Source organism: Eulemur rufifrons, chromosome 14 (genome assembly GCF_041146395.1).
Source record: "Eulemur rufifrons isolate Redbay chromosome 14, OSU_ERuf_1, whole genome shotgun sequence".
Classification (NCBI taxonomy): Eukaryota; Metazoa; Chordata; class Mammalia; order Primates; family Lemuridae; genus Eulemur; species Eulemur rufifrons.
Genome location: NC_090996.1, coordinates 36986839 through 37005663, shown reverse-complemented (window position 1 = coordinate 37005663; position 18825 = coordinate 36986839). Strand labels below are relative to the sequence as shown.

The following is an 18825-nucleotide window of genomic DNA, read 5'->3' as shown; positions in this document are numbered from 1 at the left end:
ACACTCGACACAGCCACCTGTCCCAAGCAGGTCCCCAGCGCCAGCAGACAAGGGGCACTCAGGGACATCTGAGCGACCTCAAGGACCACCCACCCCCCTCATGGCGCAGCGGGTCAGGGAGGCCCTCGCCAGCCCCGGACCACGGACCCCGGGCCCCGGGCCCAGCACGGGGACGTGTGGAGGAGAAAACATCGGGACGGGACCGCCACGGCCCACGAGAGCCGCGGGCCGACAGGGGTTCCCATCGCGGGCCACTTGCGCCACCCAGGGCACGGTTCCCGTCCCCAGCACGGGGAATTGTGGAGGAGAAAACATTGGGACGGGACCGCCGCGGCCCAGGAGCGGCCGCGGCCAGACAGGAGTCACCCTCGCCGGCCACACGCGCCACCCATAACCCGGTCTGTGCCCCCACAGTAGGACTCGGAAGAAGCCAAGGACGACTGGGTGCCACTCACAGGGCTGTCCCTGCCTCCTGAACGGGACCCAGGGAAAATGGGTAGGAGAGGCGAGGCCGAGGGAGAGGGACATGCACGCACGGGATGGCGGCCGGTCGCCGAACACCCTCCTCTCCCGTCCAGGTTTGCCGTCTCCTTCCTGTCCCCGCGGGGTGGTTCGGGTCTCCAAAGCGGCAAAAGCGTGCTGGTCGACCTGCCCAGACAACCCCACAAGCTGCCTGGCTGGCTGAGCCTGGAAGCGCAGCGGAAACGTCCTCCCGTAACAGACCTGCAGGCCCAAGATCCCCCTCCCAGATATCCCAACCACTGTCCCGGCACGACCGATATAGCCTTGCGAAGGCTGCTTGCTTCCTGGAACTCAGTCTCGGTCACATAGGGGATTGTCCCTTGCTTGGCCTGCTGCACCGAAGATTCACAGGACAAGAGGCTCGTATAAAAGCGGCCGCCAGGTGGAGCCCGAACACAACCGGCGCCAGACACAGAGATCTGCTGCAACACACGGGACAACCTACTAGAGCCTATCATTTCGGAATCCAGAAAGTCCCCCCAGCCTCGATGGCTCTGCCATGAGAACGAACTCCCGTGGCACGGGGGTACGGAGGGTGGGGGGGATCGGGTTCTGAAGAATTCAACTGAGTGAAGGAATGTCACGGGATTCAGAGTGCCAACGATGGGCTGAGAGGCGAGCAGGGCAGGGGAGCAGGGCTGGCCTTTCCCCCCCAGTGATTTAGGTAACCTGGGACAGCCCACAGAGTATGCCTGGTTGTAGTCCAGGCCCCCAGGGATTTTGGGAACCTGGGACTGCCCAGAGATGAGCTCTGGTGGGCAGATCGATCCCTTCCAGGGACTTAGTGAACCTCGGACAGCGCTCAGATGACACCAGCTTTGTTGCCCAGTCCCCACCCCCCACAACAGGAAGACTCTTCCAGAAGGTGCCATTGCCGCAAAGACTGCCAAAAAACCGCAGGGCCTGCACAAATGTCAGGGTCGGCACTGTGCCCCCCGCGGATTACGGAAAGAGCCGAAAGTTGGCGACAAAGGCCGGGGGACCACGGGAAGGGCCGAAGAGGTTTGGCGAAAACAGTCAAAAGGCCTCAGGGAGAACCGAGTTAGGACGGAGAGGGCCGAGGATGGACGGAAACAACCGAGGGATGAGGGAGAGAGCCGAACGGAGGATGTGCGGTGGGGTCCTGCAGCCCAGGCTCAGAGGATGCACGGAAAGAACGGAGGGAGGAAAGAAGAGTGGCCAGGCGGCCGGCAGCGATGAGGGCGGGGACGGTAAGGAGGACTGCGGAGGTGGCGGGGAGGGAGCGACTGCGCGGGGCCAAGGTGACCCGGATTTCGGCAGAGCGGTAGGAAGGGAGGGGGCGGAGGGGGTCCCGGAGGGGGCAGGAGTGACCAGCTGTGCGGGGTGGTGAGGGATGGCCCCCAGGGACAAACTGGGTAGGGGCCCGGGGCACAAGGTGGGCAGGATGGGGGGGAGCTGTAGGGAGAGCTGGAGGTGGGGGTTCCGGGAGGTGGGCAAGCGATGGGGGGGGGATGGGTGGGAGGGAGTGACTGGGCAGTGGGTAGGAAGGGACCGGGTGTGTGGGGTAGGGAGGAGCTCTAGGGAGGGCCGGAGGTGGGGGTTACGGGAGGTGCGGAAACCATGGGGGTGGGGGTGGCACTGAGAGAGTGACCAAGAGGCAGAAAGGCCCACTCTCAACCACTCGTGTGCACACCCCTTGCACATCCCAGGCGGCTCCCTTGCCAAGGGCCCCTGCAGTGACACAAGAATGTATGAGGTGGGGAGGGGCCTGGGTCTGCCTGCAGGTTGCTCTTCTGAATTCAAGTGAAGTTTGGGGAAGACGCTTGGATACAAAACAGGAGAGGGGCCCTTTTACCTACAGTTTTTGAAGTTTTTAGCGCAACTCACCCCTCTCAGTACAGCACATAGGGTAGATGTACCCACATTACACATGGGTGACCTCAGGGGAGCTCTTAGGAGTGAGACTTCAGGGTGGGAGACAGGAGCCTGGATGTGTCCAGAAATGACTGACGCACACTGTGTGGGCAGAGAGAGCCATCTCTGGTGTCCTACCGCCTTCCTCCTGTCACCTACAGCTCCCGCAGAAGCCACCTCCTGGCCCACAGCAGCAGAGGCTCCGGCCATCACACACATGCTCCACACCTGACTACGAGGAAGAGATGGGGAATGGCTGCTCCTCCCTTTCAGATCTGCCCAGGAATTCCAGTGGCCCCCTGCTCACCACTTACTCCTGTACCCACCCTGGGATGTGCAGGAGCCCGGGAGAAAAAGCCTTTTTAGATGCCCTGCCCAGCGAATTCCTCACCTCTTACAGAAAAGGAAGAAAGACATGAATTAAGGTAAGCTAAGCGGCTGTCACAGCCGCCAAGCTATTGGGACTCCTGGCAGAGCCACCAGATGATTTCTTGTGTGTAGGCCACTGGGATTTAGGGAACCTGGGACATCACACAAATGAGCCCTGGTCTGCAGGCCTGTCACCCCCAGGGATTCAGGGAATCTGGGGCAACTCAACAGATGAGCCCTCAGAATGGGGTGGCCCAGGTAAGGCTCAGCAGAGTGACGTTCTTGCTTCACTTTCTCCAGCTGACTTTTCTGTACCAATTTTTTTTGGTAACAATTTCTTTGTAGAATTGCTGTTTCCTAAATGGAATGGCAGTGGTAACAACTTACTCTTGTGGTTTTTAAAAAATATTTATTTATTTTTTACTTTGAGTTTTTGTTTTATAACCATTGTGTTTTTCCAGAGTTAGTTTCATCCTCTGGAACTCAGAGAACTAGGTAAAATTACATGGATAAATTGAGGTGAACTTTTGTCCTAAGTGGAGCTTGAATTCAGTTAATATTTCTGATTTGGTTAAAATAACATTTTTCTTTTAGGCCAATGTAAGTGAGTACATTTCCTACAATCGTTTTTTGTAATAGAAGGAAAAGCGCCTCTATTTTCTTTTTTCCTATTCACTTCTTAACCCATTCCAGCCTTGCTTCTATACTCATCACTGCTCTGAAGCAGCTTTTCTGTGGATATGGTAGTTCTCACTTATCCTCAGGGTATATGTTCCAAGACCCCCAGTGGAGGCCTGAAACTTTAGATAGCACAAAACCCTATATTATGTGTTTCCTATACGTACATACCAATGACAAAGTTTAATTTATAAATTAAGCACAGTAAACAGATTAATAACAATAACCAACAATAAAATAGAACAATCATAACAATATACTGTGCACAATTTCATGGATAAAAGATTTCTTCTTACCGTAGATCTTAGCAACCTCAGCCTACTTTTTTTCTTTCCTTATTAAGTTGAGAACTTTCACTTTTTGACTTAAAGGAAGCACTTTGTGGCTTTGGCATAGCTGAGTTGCCAGCATCACCACTCTTGAGCTTGGGGACCATTATTAACTAAAATAAGATATACTTGAACATAAGCACTGTGACACTGTGACAGTCGATCTGATAACTGACGTGGCTACGAAGTCACTAATGGACAGGTAGCATATGCAGTGCAGAGGTGCTGGACAGGATGATTTCAATCTGCTACTTAGAATGGGAAAAGATGGATAGTAGATAACCTCCAGAGCATAGATGAGAGTAAAATGTAAAAATAATTAAGAAGTGAAGAGTTTTGAGTATTTATGATCTGTGTTTTTAATATAATTTAATTATAAGTTTACATAATTTAATGTTTAATAATGGCTATTTAAAATCTGTCTCAAAATTTCTGAAAATTAAACTATTGGCTCTCATGAGGCAGTGTCATCTGGCTCCAGCTTACATCACAGCATCCCATACTTCCTATCCAGCTCAGTAGTCACTTTCACAGGGAGCCTTTCTAAAACCCTCAGTGTACATCGATATCCTTATTATATGTTCTCAAGATACTATGTACCTCTTTTTTATCATAGGATAATTTTTTATTTATTTGACTGATTGATTAATTGATTAAGCACCATGAGGACAGAGATGGTTTTACTTTTTCCTCTATCTCCTCCATCATGTAGCCCAGTGCGGAAATAGCAGATGCAATATTTGTTGAATGACTGAGTAAATGATGAAAACAGGGAGTATGTATGTATTTATGTATTCCAGAATATCTGTTCCTTTGAAAAAGGTGTTTTTTTCCCTATTATAAGCAAATTATGTACAATAGAGTCTCCTCATATACAAATTTACTTATGCAAATTCAACTGTATGAGCTTAGCCCCATAAAAATAAGAGGAGGAGAAAGCAACAGTCTAAATGGTGCATTATTCTGCCTAACATTCCACTCAATGAACCGTGAGCATGAGATGAAATGTGTAAACCTGCTTTTTCTTCAATGATCCCAGTTTCTGGGTATCTCTGATATTATCATCTCACCAGATTAAGTGTGATTCTAAGAAGAGATACAATGTAGATTTTTCTTATGTTACCCAGTTGCTTTTCTGTTGCTCCATCTGGTACTCAACTGAAGAAACAGCAATAATTCCAATGGTAGACACAAAACAGGTTGTATTGCAAAATTACCCTGAACATTTCTTCAATCGCTATTGGAGTTTCTGAGAGACAGCCCAATTTAACGGATGCTCAGGGTAATATTACATACATGACTTTTATTTTGTGTGTTACCTTGACACTGAATCTCCATGGAATATGAAACTACATTATTTGAATTAAAAAATTTGAGGCCGGGCGCGGTGGCTCACGCCTGTAATCCTAGCACTCTGGGAGGCCGAGGCGGGTGGATTGCTCGAGGTCAGGAGTTCGAGACCAGCCTGAGCAAGAGCGAGACCCCGTCTCTACTAAAAATAGAAAGAAATTATATGGACAACTAAAAATCTATATAGAAAAAATTAGCCGGGCATAGTGGCGCATGCCTGTAGTCCCAGCTACTCGGGAGGCTGAGGCAGGAGGATCGCTTAAGCCGAGGAGTCTGAGGTTGCTGTGAGCTAAGCTGACGCCACGGCACTCACTCTAGCCTGGGCAACAAAGTGAGACTCTGTCTCAACAAAAAAAAAAAAAAAAAAAAAAAAAAAAATTTGAAAATATAGAAAATTGAAAGAAAGTGTACATACTTAAAGCCACAAAAAAAAAAAAAAAAAAACCTATCTGTAAACTTGAACATACAGTGATAGAATATTTCTTTTTAGTTTCTTTTCTAAGTATGGTGTTTTGGGGTGTTAGTTTGTATATTGTGGTACATATGTAATTTTGTATTCTTATTTCTCCTATTATAACTGAGAAAGAAAAAAAAAACCTTTTTATCTGAGGAATTCCAGCACTATTAAACTATGAGGCCAGGAGAGGCATTTAAAATGTAACCGCAGTCACTCTCACTCCCCCTTGAGCAGAATAATTACCTCATGAAGCCACTTGCTATGAGGCTCTAGACTAAACTGATGCCAGGTCGCCATGAAATGCCATGCACCCTATAGTTCGGCAGTGTATAACCAATCACTAACCACTGTTGTATCTGTAAACCAATGAGAATTCCTGCTGAGCAACTTTTGTAATTGTCCCCTCTCCTGATTTGTCCTTTTTTCTTTAAAATCTTGAGCTTTTCCTTGCTCCCTGGAACACTCCTCAAGGCAACTTGAAAGTGTTTCCCAGGCTACTGTCCTCAACCTTGGCCCAAATAAACTCTCTATATTAATTTTGCATCAGCTTCTTCCTTTTAGGTTGATATAACACAGAAATTTCTATATTATAATAAATTGAGTGTAAATATATATGTTGAATTTCCCAAAAATGTATTATAGGTGCATTGTCCTCACATCATGTTCTAAAGACGACAGTTTAGTAACTATTACTCTATATAAGAGTTAAACAAGGTTTATGGGAGGCCACTGTTTTGGACTAGCCGCCTGCACTAGGCCCCAGTAGACCAGGCCAAACCAGAATGGGTTTGCTTGTGCTAAGTGCCACAGTTAAACAGAACTTTGAAACAGACCAGTTTCCCAAAAAGCAGGTGAGACCAGTCAACCAACCTCAGTCACATGGTAAGGAAGTCCCCTTTTTTTTAACCCTATAAGGAAATTAACTTTTAAATGGCCAATCCATTTTTTGTGTTGTTTCTGCTCTCTGCAGCATTTTTTCTGCCTATAAAGCCAAACTTCTCTGCTCAGTTCATTGAAACACTCATTCTATTTTACAGAGTGAGGTGTTGCCCAATTCTACAAGCACAAATAAAAGCTAATTGGATCTTTAAATTTGTTGTAATTTTGTCTTCTGACATAAGTTAAACACCCTAATAACAAACAGACAAAGGAATGAACAGATAATGCAGACAAGAGAAAACCGAGCCTGAATGGCTACAGACATATAAAAAGATGCCCAACCTCATTAGTAATTGGGAAAATTCAAATGAAAACCACAATTCCATATTTTTGTTTTTTTTTTTTTAGACAGAGTCTCACTCTGTTGCCCAGGCTAGGGTCCACTGATGTCAGCCTAGCTCACAGCAACCTCAAACTCCTGGGCTCAGGCAATCCTCCTGCCTCAGCCTCCTAAGTAGCTGGGACTATAGGCATGTACCACCATGCCTCGCTAATTTCTTCTATATATATTTTTGGTTGTCCATATAATTTCTTTGCATTTTTAGTGGAAATGGGGTCTTGCTCTTGCTCAGGCTGGTCTCGAACTCCTGAGCTCAAATGATACACCTGCCTCAGCCTTCCAGAGTGCTAGGATTACAGGCGTGAGCCACCTTCCCCGGCCAGAATTCCATATTCTTTGGGTTGGTAAAACCTTAAAAGTGTTGTGACATCAAGTGTGGTGTGGATTTGAGAAAGACAACTTGCCTGTTGTGGGAGAGCATATCATTAAAATTCCTTTGCAGAGCAATTTGGCACAATTTGGAAAAGCTGAAGATGCACAATTATTTGACCCAGCAATTTTACTCCAGGATGTACATCCTAGGGCAGTGGATCTGAAAGTGTGGTCTTCAGGCCAGCAGCATCAACATCACTTAAAAACCTCTTTTAGAAAATGAATCAGAACCTCTGGGGGTGGGATTCAACAATCTATGTTTCAACAAAACCCTCAGGGGATTCTGATGCATTCCAAAGTTTGAGAACCACCGGCCAAGATAAATGCTTGCAAATCAGTGTAAGGCGTAGATTTGGTGTTCATTTTAGCATTGTTTGTAATAGGGTAGATGGGATAACAATTTAAATGCTCATCAATATGATACAGAATAAAAAATTATATATTTAAACCATGGAACACTACACAGCAGTTAAAACGAATGAATTAAAATTATGTGTATCAAGCTAACTAAATCTAAAATACTTGAGTGAGAAAAAGAAGCTTGGAAGGATGTATATGGTATTATACAATTTCTGTAAATTCAAATATCATGCCAAACAAGATTATATTTTGTTAAGGGATATATATTTGTGCAGCAAAAGTATAAATACTTAAAAGGGAATGACAGATCCTATTAAGATAAATTAAGACAGATAAATTAAGAATATTGTCCTGGGAACACGTAGGGAGAAGAAGAGAGTCTGTTGTGTTTAGAAATGTTTTATTTTAGGCTGGGTAGGTGTTCATTATATTACATAATGTATTTCCTAGGCTTTACTGTTTTTTTGTAAGGCAAGCATGGAAATGAGGTTTATTGAGGAGAGAAAGATAGGATGATAGGGCAAGAGCAAGATACGGGTTTACAAAGTGTGATGCATACGCCACAGATTATGGCCAGACCCATTGTAACAGCAGGAAAAGAGAGCTAGGCTTTTTTTTGCCTGACTTGTTTTATGATGAAATAAAATAAAAACCTTATATGAGTTAACTCCAGAAGAACTCTCTGATACATAATCCTCTTGGGATCATTGTACTTTATTCTTGATCCAAATGAAAAAATATATAAAGAGAAGACCTCTTAGGACTTTTATGGCCTTCCATGGCTCTTTAACAGTACAATTTAGTATGTAATTAAAAAAATAGGCCGGGCGCGGTGGCTCACGCCTGTAATCCTAGCACTCTGGGAGGCCGAGGTGGGCGGATCGTTTGAGCTCAGGAGTTCGAGACCAGCCTGAGCAAGAGCGAGACCCCACCTCTACTAAAAATAGAAAGAAATTATATGGACAGCTAAAAATATATATAGAAAAAAATTAGCCGGGCATGGTGGCGCATGCCTGTAGTCCCAGCTACTCGGGAGGCTGAGACAGGAGGATCGCTTGAGCTCAGGAGTTTGAGGTTGCTGTGAGCTAGGCTGACGCCACGGCACTCACTCTAGCCTGGGCAACAGAGTGAGACTCTGTCTCAAAAAAAAAAAAAAAAAAAAAAAAAATAGAATCCAAGATTCCCAGGTCTTAATATATTTAGTAACTCTTATTTATTTATCTTTATAGATTCTTACTTTGTGCATGACTTATTTCTTAATAGCTTCATGCTCTTATTTTATATTGATCTTGAATTAAACTGCTGAAGGGGATGTTACAATAGGGTTATTAAAAATATTTCAAAACTATTAAAGTGGAGATAATTAAACTCTTCAAAACAGTTTCAAGAATAGTACAAAGATACACTGTGTTCCCTCAGCCTGATTTCCCAGTTGTTAGAAATTTACCACATCTGCCTTATCATTCTCTCTTTCTCTCTGTGTAGCTACAAGTCATTTTTTTCTGAACCATTTGGCAGTAAGTCACAGACATGCTGTCACAGGACCCCTCAATACTTCAATGTCTATTTCCTAAAAAATAGACACTTTTCTACATGAATCACGTTATGTCCGTTAAAATCAGGAAATTAATACCATAGCACATTCTAATCCACAAACCTCATTCAAATTTTACTGATTTTCTCCAATAAAGTCTTTTATAGATCCAGCATCCAATGTAGGATCACATGTTGCATTTCACTGTCATGTCTCATTAGTTTCTTTCTATCTGGAGCAGTTCCGAGTCTCTCCTTCCTTTCATGACCTTGATATTTTGGAGAGGACAGGCCAATGACTTTGCAGAATGTCCATCAGTTTGTGTTTGTCTGATGTTTCCTCATGACTGGATTTAGGACATGCGTTTTGAAAGGCAGCTGTGCTCACCACTATACCACCAATGTACTCAGGACAGGCGTTTTTGGCAGGAATACCACAGAGGTGATGCTGTGTTCTTCTCGATGAATTCTATCAGAAGGCACATCATGTTGATTTGTCCCATTGCTGATGAAATTTACTTTTATCATATGGTAAGATGATGTCTGCCAGACTTTGCAATGGAAACTTAATGAATAAATATTGTCTGGAGATATTTTGAGACTATGTAAAAATCCTGTTCCTGATCACACTTTCACCCATTTATATTAGTATCCAGTTTTGCTCCTTGACCAAAACAATTATTATAAGGGTTGCCAAATGGTAATCGTCCCTTCCATTATCCTTCTACATTTATTAGTTGACCTTCTATTGTAAGGGAAAGCTTTCCTGCCTCTGTATCCACCCCCCATTTGTTTATCTATTAATTGATATCACTATGGGCTCCTAGGTTCCTATTTTATTCAATGGTTTATAAACGATTGCTCTCATTATATCATTTCTTTGATGTTGAAATTATCCCAGATTTAGCCAGTGGGAGCCCCTTGGTTAGCTCCAGTGTCATTTTGATATAACTGCATGATCTTTTGGGAATTTCCATATTTTATGGTACCTGATGTTCTAAGCTTCTTAAATACTTTCCCTGCATGAGCCCTGAAATTAGCCATTTCTCTGGTTCCTTTTGAGGAGAATAGTATTTAGAAAGCAAAGTCTGAATGTCTGGCATGCTCATTGCTGCTGGTATACTCATCTTTGTGTTTATGTGTGTATGTATATACAAAATATTTGTACAAAACTTTGTACAAAATATTTGTACAAACAAATATTTTAATATTTTATTAAATGTTAAAGGTTAGTAATGTGTCAGAATGGGAGGCATTGTAGGTTCCCTGTGTACTCTTGAGAGGAACTGAGTAAAACATGTGCTTATCCTTAATGTTTGCTTGACACGGGAGGGGAGTGGGGTCCGGCACAGGGCATGGTATGGTGGCTCATGCCTGTAATCTTAGCACTCTAGGAGGCTGAGGCAGGAGGATCGCTTGAGGTCAGGAGTTCGAGACCAACCTGAGCAAGAGTGAGACCCAGTCTCGACAAAAACTAGAAAGAAAAATTAGCCAGGTGTGGTGGCGAGTGCCTGTAGTCCCAGTTACTCAGGAGGCTGAGGCAGGAGGATCCCTGGAGCCCAGGAGTTGGAGGCTGCAGAGAGCTATTATGACGCCACTGCACTCTAGCCCAGGGGACAGAGCAAGACCCTGTCTCAAAGACAGAGAGAAACAAACAAACAAACAAAATCCAAACTGTCTGTGGCTTTAAATTGCTTTGTTTTAAATCTTAAAGGCTAAATTAAATATGTAAGGAGAGTGTTATGAATATAATATTGACCAAATTAACTAATAGAAATTGAAACCAAGAGGAAATTTAAAATACAAAACGGGTCATTTTTTTGTTGCTTTACACTTTTTATTATCTCAGGGAATTTAAAAATTTTTCATTTATTCTAGGCACTTGGGTACATCAGTTGAACAAAACAGACAAAAATCCCAGCTTCTACCGGCGAAGACCAGAGAGACACTAAAAGGTAAACATGTAAAATAAATACAGTCATACCTCAGAATCTTTAGGGGATTGGTTCCAGGATCCCCACCAATACCAAAATCTGTGGATGCTCAAGTCCCTAATATAAAATGGCATAATATTTGCGCATAACTTATATATATCCTCCTGTATACTTCAAATGATGTTTACATTACTTACAATGCCAAATACAATGTAAATACTATATAAATAGTTGTTGTACTGTATTTCTTGTGTTATTTAATTTTTTTTCCTGAATATTTTTGATCTGCGGTTAGTTGAATCTGTGAATGCCTAACCGTAGATCCGGAAAGCTGACCATAGAGATCGCTACCAGGTGTGAAGTGTCATGGGAAGAAAAGAAAAAGAATGAAGTAGGAAGGATTGAGAATTGGTGTCTGGCGGTTGCAATTTTAAATACCTGGCTCAGGCTAAGTGACATTTCCTTGTGAGAGGATATTCCGGCTGTTTTGACAGTAAACGGAGTAGATGATGGGCAGGGAGGCCCTGCGGTTTAGTAGGTCACTGAGGTATCATTGAGATGCTGGAAGTAACGCAGGTGAGAACTAGTCTGATGTATTTTGGAAGTGGAACCAACGAGCTTTCTTGGCAGATTGGAAGTGAAAATGAGAGTGTGAGAGGGACCAAGGATGACGCCAAGGTCTGTGGCCTGAGCAGCTGGAAGGATGCCCTGACACCGGCACCTGGCTCTCTCTGTCCCTTTGACCACAGGCAGAGTTTTGCGGGTCCTTTGGTGGAGTACTGGCCGCTAGACTGGGACACTGTCACGTGTCCCGACTTCTGGGACGTATGCGATCCAGGGGAGGAGTCACAGGGGTCTGGGGCACGAACAGTTTTCGCATTGCAAATGCCAGCTGGAAGTGCTGGGCCTGAAGCCAGGGAATGACAAAACGATTCTGACTGTGACATTGAAAAAAACAATGGTCGGAGGGTTTCAGGACCTCGAGGTCTCAACTGCGACCAACAGACACCACGGACCCCGCCAGCTCGGCACCCCGCTTCCTCCTCAGGGCGCGGCCGCGGCCCACACCGCGCGCAGAAACCGCCCCTCCGCGGCAGGGCGGGCGCAAGCCACAGCCGCCTGCGGGCCCGACTGGGAAGAGGCTCCCGCGCAGGCTCGGTGGCCATCTTCCGCGCGCGCTTTCCCGCACAGGCTCCACCCCCTGCTGTCCGCGGCCGGTTCCCCACAGCAGCGGCCGCCCGACCTGCGCGGCTCCAAGGTGGGGGTGGCGCCGCCCGCCCATCCCGAGGCGGGGCCTGGCCGCGGCGGTTGCCTAATGAGGCCCCGCCCCCCGCCGCTCTGGGAGCGCGCGACGCCTCCGGGTGCGCCCGTGCACGAGTCTGGGCGGGGCGAGCGCGCCGGGAGCGCAGCTGCGGGCGTGAGGGCGGCGGGAGCCGCGGAGCCGGCCAGAGAGCGGCGCTGCGGGAGCGGGCGGCCGAGACAGAGGTGACGGTGAGTGCGGCGCCGGCCCCGCGCCTCGCCCTCTCGGGCCCTTGCGCGGCGGCCTGAAGCCCCGAACCGCGGTCCCCGGGGGCTCCGCCGTGAGCGCCGCCCGTGGGCTCCGGGCCGAGCCTGAGGCTCCGTTTCCAGGTTCGGGCGAGGTGTCTTCCCCGAGGACCCGCCCTTTGGGCTTCGTCCCTTCCCTCTGAGGAAGGGACCCGAGCTCAGCTCGGAATTCAGGCAGGCGGCGACCGAGGCGCCCACCGCCCGCCGCGGTAAAGCGGAAACGCAGACCCCTCCCCCCACTTGGCGGGTCTGGGGGTCGCGAGGGTGGCGCGTGGGGCGGGCGGGGACGGCCCGGGGTCTCCAGGTGAGGGTTGGCGGGGCGGGGACCCGGGCTCCGGAGCCGGACTGTCGCCCGAGGCGCCCGGCGCCTCCCGCCCGCGGTCCCGCAGCGGAGCTCGCTGGGCTCGGAGCGGAAGTCCCGGCCGCCTCCTCGGAGGAGGAGCGCGGGTGACTCTCACAGGTGGTTTCACCGGCTGTGGCTGCTGTTTGGGATTTTGGTCCCGGGTGTGGTCGGCAGCGGCTCGCTGATGCCGCTTTAACGGCTGAAAAAGCGCCCCAATCCACTGACTTCATGCGTGCAAGAAACGGTGTTGAGATTCCTTATTACCTTGCCATTCTTTTAAATGATAAGGATTCGTAGAGGAATTCGGTGGTGGTGTGCAGTTTGCAAACGTAAACGTTAAAGGGCTTGGAATACAGTAGATGCTCATTAAAATATTTGTTGAACGAATGAATCTGGAAGCATCAGACAAAGCTGGTCTCACATCTAGTAAAATTTAGGCACATACCCTTTTGACTAAGATTAAGGAAAAAACGTTGGCAAAAAACGTTGTTTCTATGCTTGTTTTGGATTTTTACCCAATCTGTGCCTACTTTGGAACCATCAGTTGTTACTCTGAGTACTACTAACATAGAAAGTAAGTTTGAAAACTGAATTTTTTATTTTGAGAAAAGTTGGTATCCATTATCTATTTCTTAAAAACAGGCTTTATTTCTCATTTTCTTTAAAAATAATGGAGAACATAAAGATGGCGCTGGGATTGTATTTTGAGACCCAGCTTTATTTTTCATTGTGAATAAAGTTGTTTACGTGTTTTTGAGGGACTGCTATGGTCTTGAGTTTCATTTCCAACAAGGGAGAACTGTAAATTGAAGGAGGAAAAACAAAAACTAGTGTTGCACTAATACAATTCAACATTACCATTTACTCAAGAGATATTCATTAAACATCTCTTATGTGCTGAGATCTGTGCTGAGCGGTGTTTCCGGGGCCGAACAAAACTCACAATAATCCTCTTTTAAAATGAGCATAAAGTTCTTTCTTATAATTGATGTTGCAAGTGGAGACTGTCTTCAACCCCAGTGTCTGCTTTAAATTGGGAAAGGTGGCAGGTGAACTGCAGGAACTGTAAATACATAACAGTCTATTGAAAAGATAATAAGTAACTTAAGAGGGCTAAGATTACTGGGTTACACTTTCATATTGTCAGTTTAATAAAATCTATCTACATTTTAAAAAGAAGGGAGGAAGAGATTTAACAGACTGGTGTTTTTATTATCTCTCTCTTAGTACTCTTGTACTCTCTTGTACTCTTTAGTACAGTGTATTTATTGAAAGGTCATGGACTTCTGGTTCTGTGTTCTGTAAATAATCTTTGCAACGGCAATATTTTCTATTTTTAAAAATCACTGATGATAAACATTGGATTCCTTTTCCATAAGAAACGTTTTTAAGTAAAGCACCATTTCAGGAATTTATTTTGTCCTTTTCTTTCCTATTGACAGACAAATACAGTATTAACTTGGTAGTGCTGAAATTGGAAGGATTGTTAGTAATAATTTGTGGTTCCATATATGGACTTTACCTGTAGTTTTACAACTGATGGAACTGCTTATTAAAAAGAAGATGAAATTTTTAGTATTGCATTTATTCCAAGCTTGCATTGCCTATTTTTATCTTATTTATATATGTTTAAAAACAATATTTGGCCTCTTCAGAAGTCTGAGTTAATGTACTCCAAAGCCAATCTTGATCTTTACAAAATAATGTAGATTACCAATGATTTTTGCAGTTAGCTTTTGAATTTTGGTGGACCCTTTTGACTTCTCGATGCTTATAGTAGTTCCTACATTGTTGAAAATAATGTATACGTTCAAGTAGAAGTTTTAGATTTTAGACTTTCTGGCTATTAGCTCTTTGTGATTGTTGTTCCTAGGAATAGTAAGGGAAGGAATCCCTCAAATTTTAGTGGTAGAGGGTTGTGATAGTTTTTCTTTAAATGTGTATTTCTTGGAGGAAGCAATGTGTATTTCTTGACAATTTACCACTCTTAGTCTGGTGTTGATAAGAAATCTAATAGCGATGATAAAAAACAATGTAAGCAGGCTGTCATATGTTAAATAAAAAGTGCCTGGCATTTTTTTTTTTTTTTTTTTGGATAAGCACATCATCAGAATTCTTGACAATGAACAGCATTGAGACATGTTCAAATAATTTTTCCAAGAAATCAGGATTCGTAATGAATATTTTTTGTACTTTAGAAAACACTGTAAATGTTTTTAAGGTATTATTCCTGTGTTGGAGTAGTTCATAATGTTTTGAGGCTGAGTAAATTCCAGGATTATCCTATTTTGTGATTGTCGGAATATTTGAAATGTTGGTGTTTTCTTCATCGAGGTAGATGTGTCTGCTGGGGGGGGGATTGATTTTTTTGTAAGACCCTTCAGAGTGATCTAGAAGGAATTTCTTTTCTCTCAGATGCAATTGATCAAGTGATTAAGAATGATGCTAACAAGGCATTTGCAGCTGTGCCCATGTTTGCCTGTGTAGATTGTGAGAGTTTATTAATTAGCATTTGTAGAAAACATTTTTGAATTTTAAAATTTTTATTTAAATGCTTATATAACAAATTCTCACGTTTATTGTCTAGTATAGGGTGCTATTATGTTTTTAATTCCCAGTTGTCTTTTTAAAAATCATGAACATCTTTAGGTTTCTCATCTGTTTTAGGATGAATCTGGGATTGTTTTTAAGGTTTTATAAGATTTTTCACTCACAATGAAACATGCTTATTGGTTTTGATATATTGTAGTGTTTTTTTTTTTTTTTTAATTTTAGAGACAGGGTCTCACTCTGTCACCCATGCTGGAGTGCGGTGGCATGACTATCACTCACTGCAACCTCAGACACCTGGGCTCAAGTGATCCTCCTACCTCAGCCTCCCGAGTAGCTGGGATAATAAGCTTGCACTGCCATGCCCGGGTAATTTTCAAAGTTTTGGTAGAGACGAGGTGTTGCTATGTTGCCAAGGCTGGTCTGGAACTCCTAGCCTGTGCGTCCAAAACTGCTGGGATTACAGGTACTGGCCACCCCACCTGGCCTGTTTTAGTGTTTTTTTTATCTCCGTTTTTATGAAACAAATATTTTAACATTTTATTGAATGTTAAATGTTAGTAATGTGTCAGAATGGGGGGCATTGTAGGTTCCCTGTGTATTCTTGAGAGGAACTGAGTAAAACGTGCTTATCCTTAATGCTTGCTTGCTAGTTAGGTGATAGCATTTTCTCTGATTTTTTTTTCATACTTCCTGGAAAAACTTGGAATTTAGCATATTAAATATTGACTTGCTGCCTCAGTTCAAAGCTTAAGTATGCTTGACTCTTTCTGTAATACTATCAAATTATGAATGGACTAGAATTTCGTTGAGACTGCTCTGTGACTGCATCCAAATAGGGTTTCTGAATTGAAATGCCAAAAAGACTTGGTAATAAATTGTGTTTATTGCCTTTATCTTGACACTATAAAGTACCCGCAAATGCATTTCAGTCAAAATTATAGTAACACGTACTCACTCCTTTTCCTAGAATGCATTAGATGAGTCCGGATTAAATAGAGGTGACTTTGAAAATGACTAAATGGTGAGCCCTGATATCCCTGTTTTGTTGCTTGTCCGCTTAGAAGCTCATGCTAAGATTTCTTATGACATCTTCCATGATCAAATTTTGTACTTGTTCTCAAACCTAAAATGACTTTTGTTTTATTTGACGTAATAATTTGCTTTCACTTTTTGCTTAGTAAAGCAAAAATGAATTTCTGCTACATCTAGCATTGTGTATATTTTATACCTGACACGTAGCGGGAATTTATGGGTATCTGTGGAACTAGTATGGTCAGTGGATGGGACTTGGTAAGGCTAAGCAGAAAACAGTTTTCACTGTGCCTTCAGACCCTCTATAGATTCAGTCTCTACCTCTGGATGAGCTCTTAGTAAGATCAGATAACTTTTCCAGTAACCTCCAGGTAATAAAAACTCTTGTGGTCACTTGTCATTCGTAATCTTATTTTAGTCATTAGGAGGTGCAGTTCAGTATAATCAGTGTTGAGACGCTCACACAATTCTGAACTCTTCTTTGGTTCCCACTGTTTCAGACCTAGAAGCCTGCTTTGGAGGAAGATTCCTACTTGATTTCTCTTTTACTTTGCCAGATTCTCTTCAGTATGACGTCCTCGCCTGCTCAGGGTCCTGCTCAGTGGGCAAAAGGGATCCAGGGGAAAGGTATGGTTTATTTTAGCTGATGTGATTGTGATCTGGCATTTTTGCCTCCTGGGTTGGACAGGTTGTTCAAAGCGGACGCCCTAGGACTGCTGGAAATAGTTTTCTGGAGAATTCTATGTCTGGGACCCCCAGCTACAATTCCCGTGAAATAATTCTCTATCTTTAAATTCGCTTCCCAGCTTTCCTCAGCTGCGGGCCCACTTTGCCCAGGGTGACGTTCTGCTTTAGTGTTTAAGGTGGTTCTATAACATTTTAACCAGAACTGCCCGTACTTTACTAAGGATGTTTCATTCGGCATAATTCCCCTGGGGCCTCCGCATCCTCTATTTCCAACTTCTGTCAGATACAGTAGACCCTCCGTGTCCGTGGGTTCCACATGTGAGGATTCAAGCAACTGTGGATCAAAAACGCTGAACCCTGTCTCTAAAAAAAAGACAAATTTAAAAACTACAGGATAACAGCTACTTAATGGCATTTACATATAAGTAATCTAGAGATGCTTTAAAGTCTATAGATATGTATAGGTTATATGCAAACACCTACCCATTTTATATCTGGTACTTGAGCATCTGGGGATTTGGGTATGGTGTGGTTCCATGAAGCAAACCCCCGTGGGACAACTGTAACCCCCCTTGACAGTACTTCTGTCTGTTTGAGAACCTGCAGTCCATTGCTTCTGCCACCTCTGTACTGTCCCCCTTCTTGCACATCTTTACTTGAATATTTTCCCTGCCTTGAAGCCATGGTCCACTATTATAATCTCTCCCTTTCACGCACCCTCAGTTCCATGTAGAGCACTCCTCCATTGCACTCCCCCGGCCAGCCCTCCACCCCACACCGTTTACATGCAGTTCTCCGTCCGGTTCAGCCTGCACCTGGGCAGTAGACCGTGCTCTGAGGAAAACACAGCCATGCTGACCCGGGTCTCCCGTTCAGTGCCTGACCGCTGACCTCAGGAAGGCCCTTTGTGTTGCTGACAGTGGTGTAATCCCAGGACATTTCCCTGGTTGAATCACTTTAGCATTCCCCTAAAGGACTATTTTACACCTCTCTCCTCAAACCTCTACCCTTTTCTCCATTTTCATCTGATAACGTGTTTCCCGTGTGTGAAAAATGAAAGCGATCAGAAACCGTTTCCATGTCCCTCAGGCCTCTGCCCATGCTCTTTGCATTTCCTGCTGTTCTTCACCCCGGTCTGCACGGCTGCCCTGGCGTTCTCTGCCTTCCTCCCGTCAAGGACACTGCCTGGCTTCCGTGTCCATCCCCTCGTGCATGCCAACGAGATGCGTCACTGTCCTATTTTTACAGGATCATTCCTGTCAGCATATAGATATATATGCAGCATATAGATACTGATATCTCCCATCTTTAAAAAACCTTGTTCCACACTGCATCTTTCTTTCGTTACTACTCTCCAGAAAAGTTGATATTTGTGGTCTTCAGTACTCCCTCTCTTTCTTGGATCCACTACAGGGAGGTTTTTTCTTTTTTTTTTTTTTCCTCTTCCATTCTACTATAGTAGCTCTTTTTTGAGGTTACTAGGACCTCTTTGGTGAATTCCAATATCAGTGAAGATAGCAGCAGTCACAGCATTTGATGTGGTTGATAATGTTCTATTCTTTGAAACCTTCTTCCCTTTGCTTCTGGGATAGCACTGTTTATTTTCA

The 18825-nt window shown here is 44.4% G+C and overlaps 1 long non-coding RNA gene across 2 annotated transcripts in view; it reads left to right on the top strand.

Moving 5' to 3' along the window:
* Positions 1–653: 653 nt before the first annotated feature.
* The window catches only part of LOC138394800 (uncharacterized), an 82895-nt gene continuing 64723 nt past the window's right edge, over positions 654–18825 (top strand). For both annotated transcript variants that reach the window (XR_011235332.1, XR_011235331.1), the window contains exons 1-3: positions 654–1733; positions 2559–2822; positions 11003–11079. This is a non-coding gene — a long non-coding RNA (uncharacterized lncRNA). The remainder of the gene's footprint in view (positions 1734–2558; positions 2823–11002; positions 11080–18825) is intronic.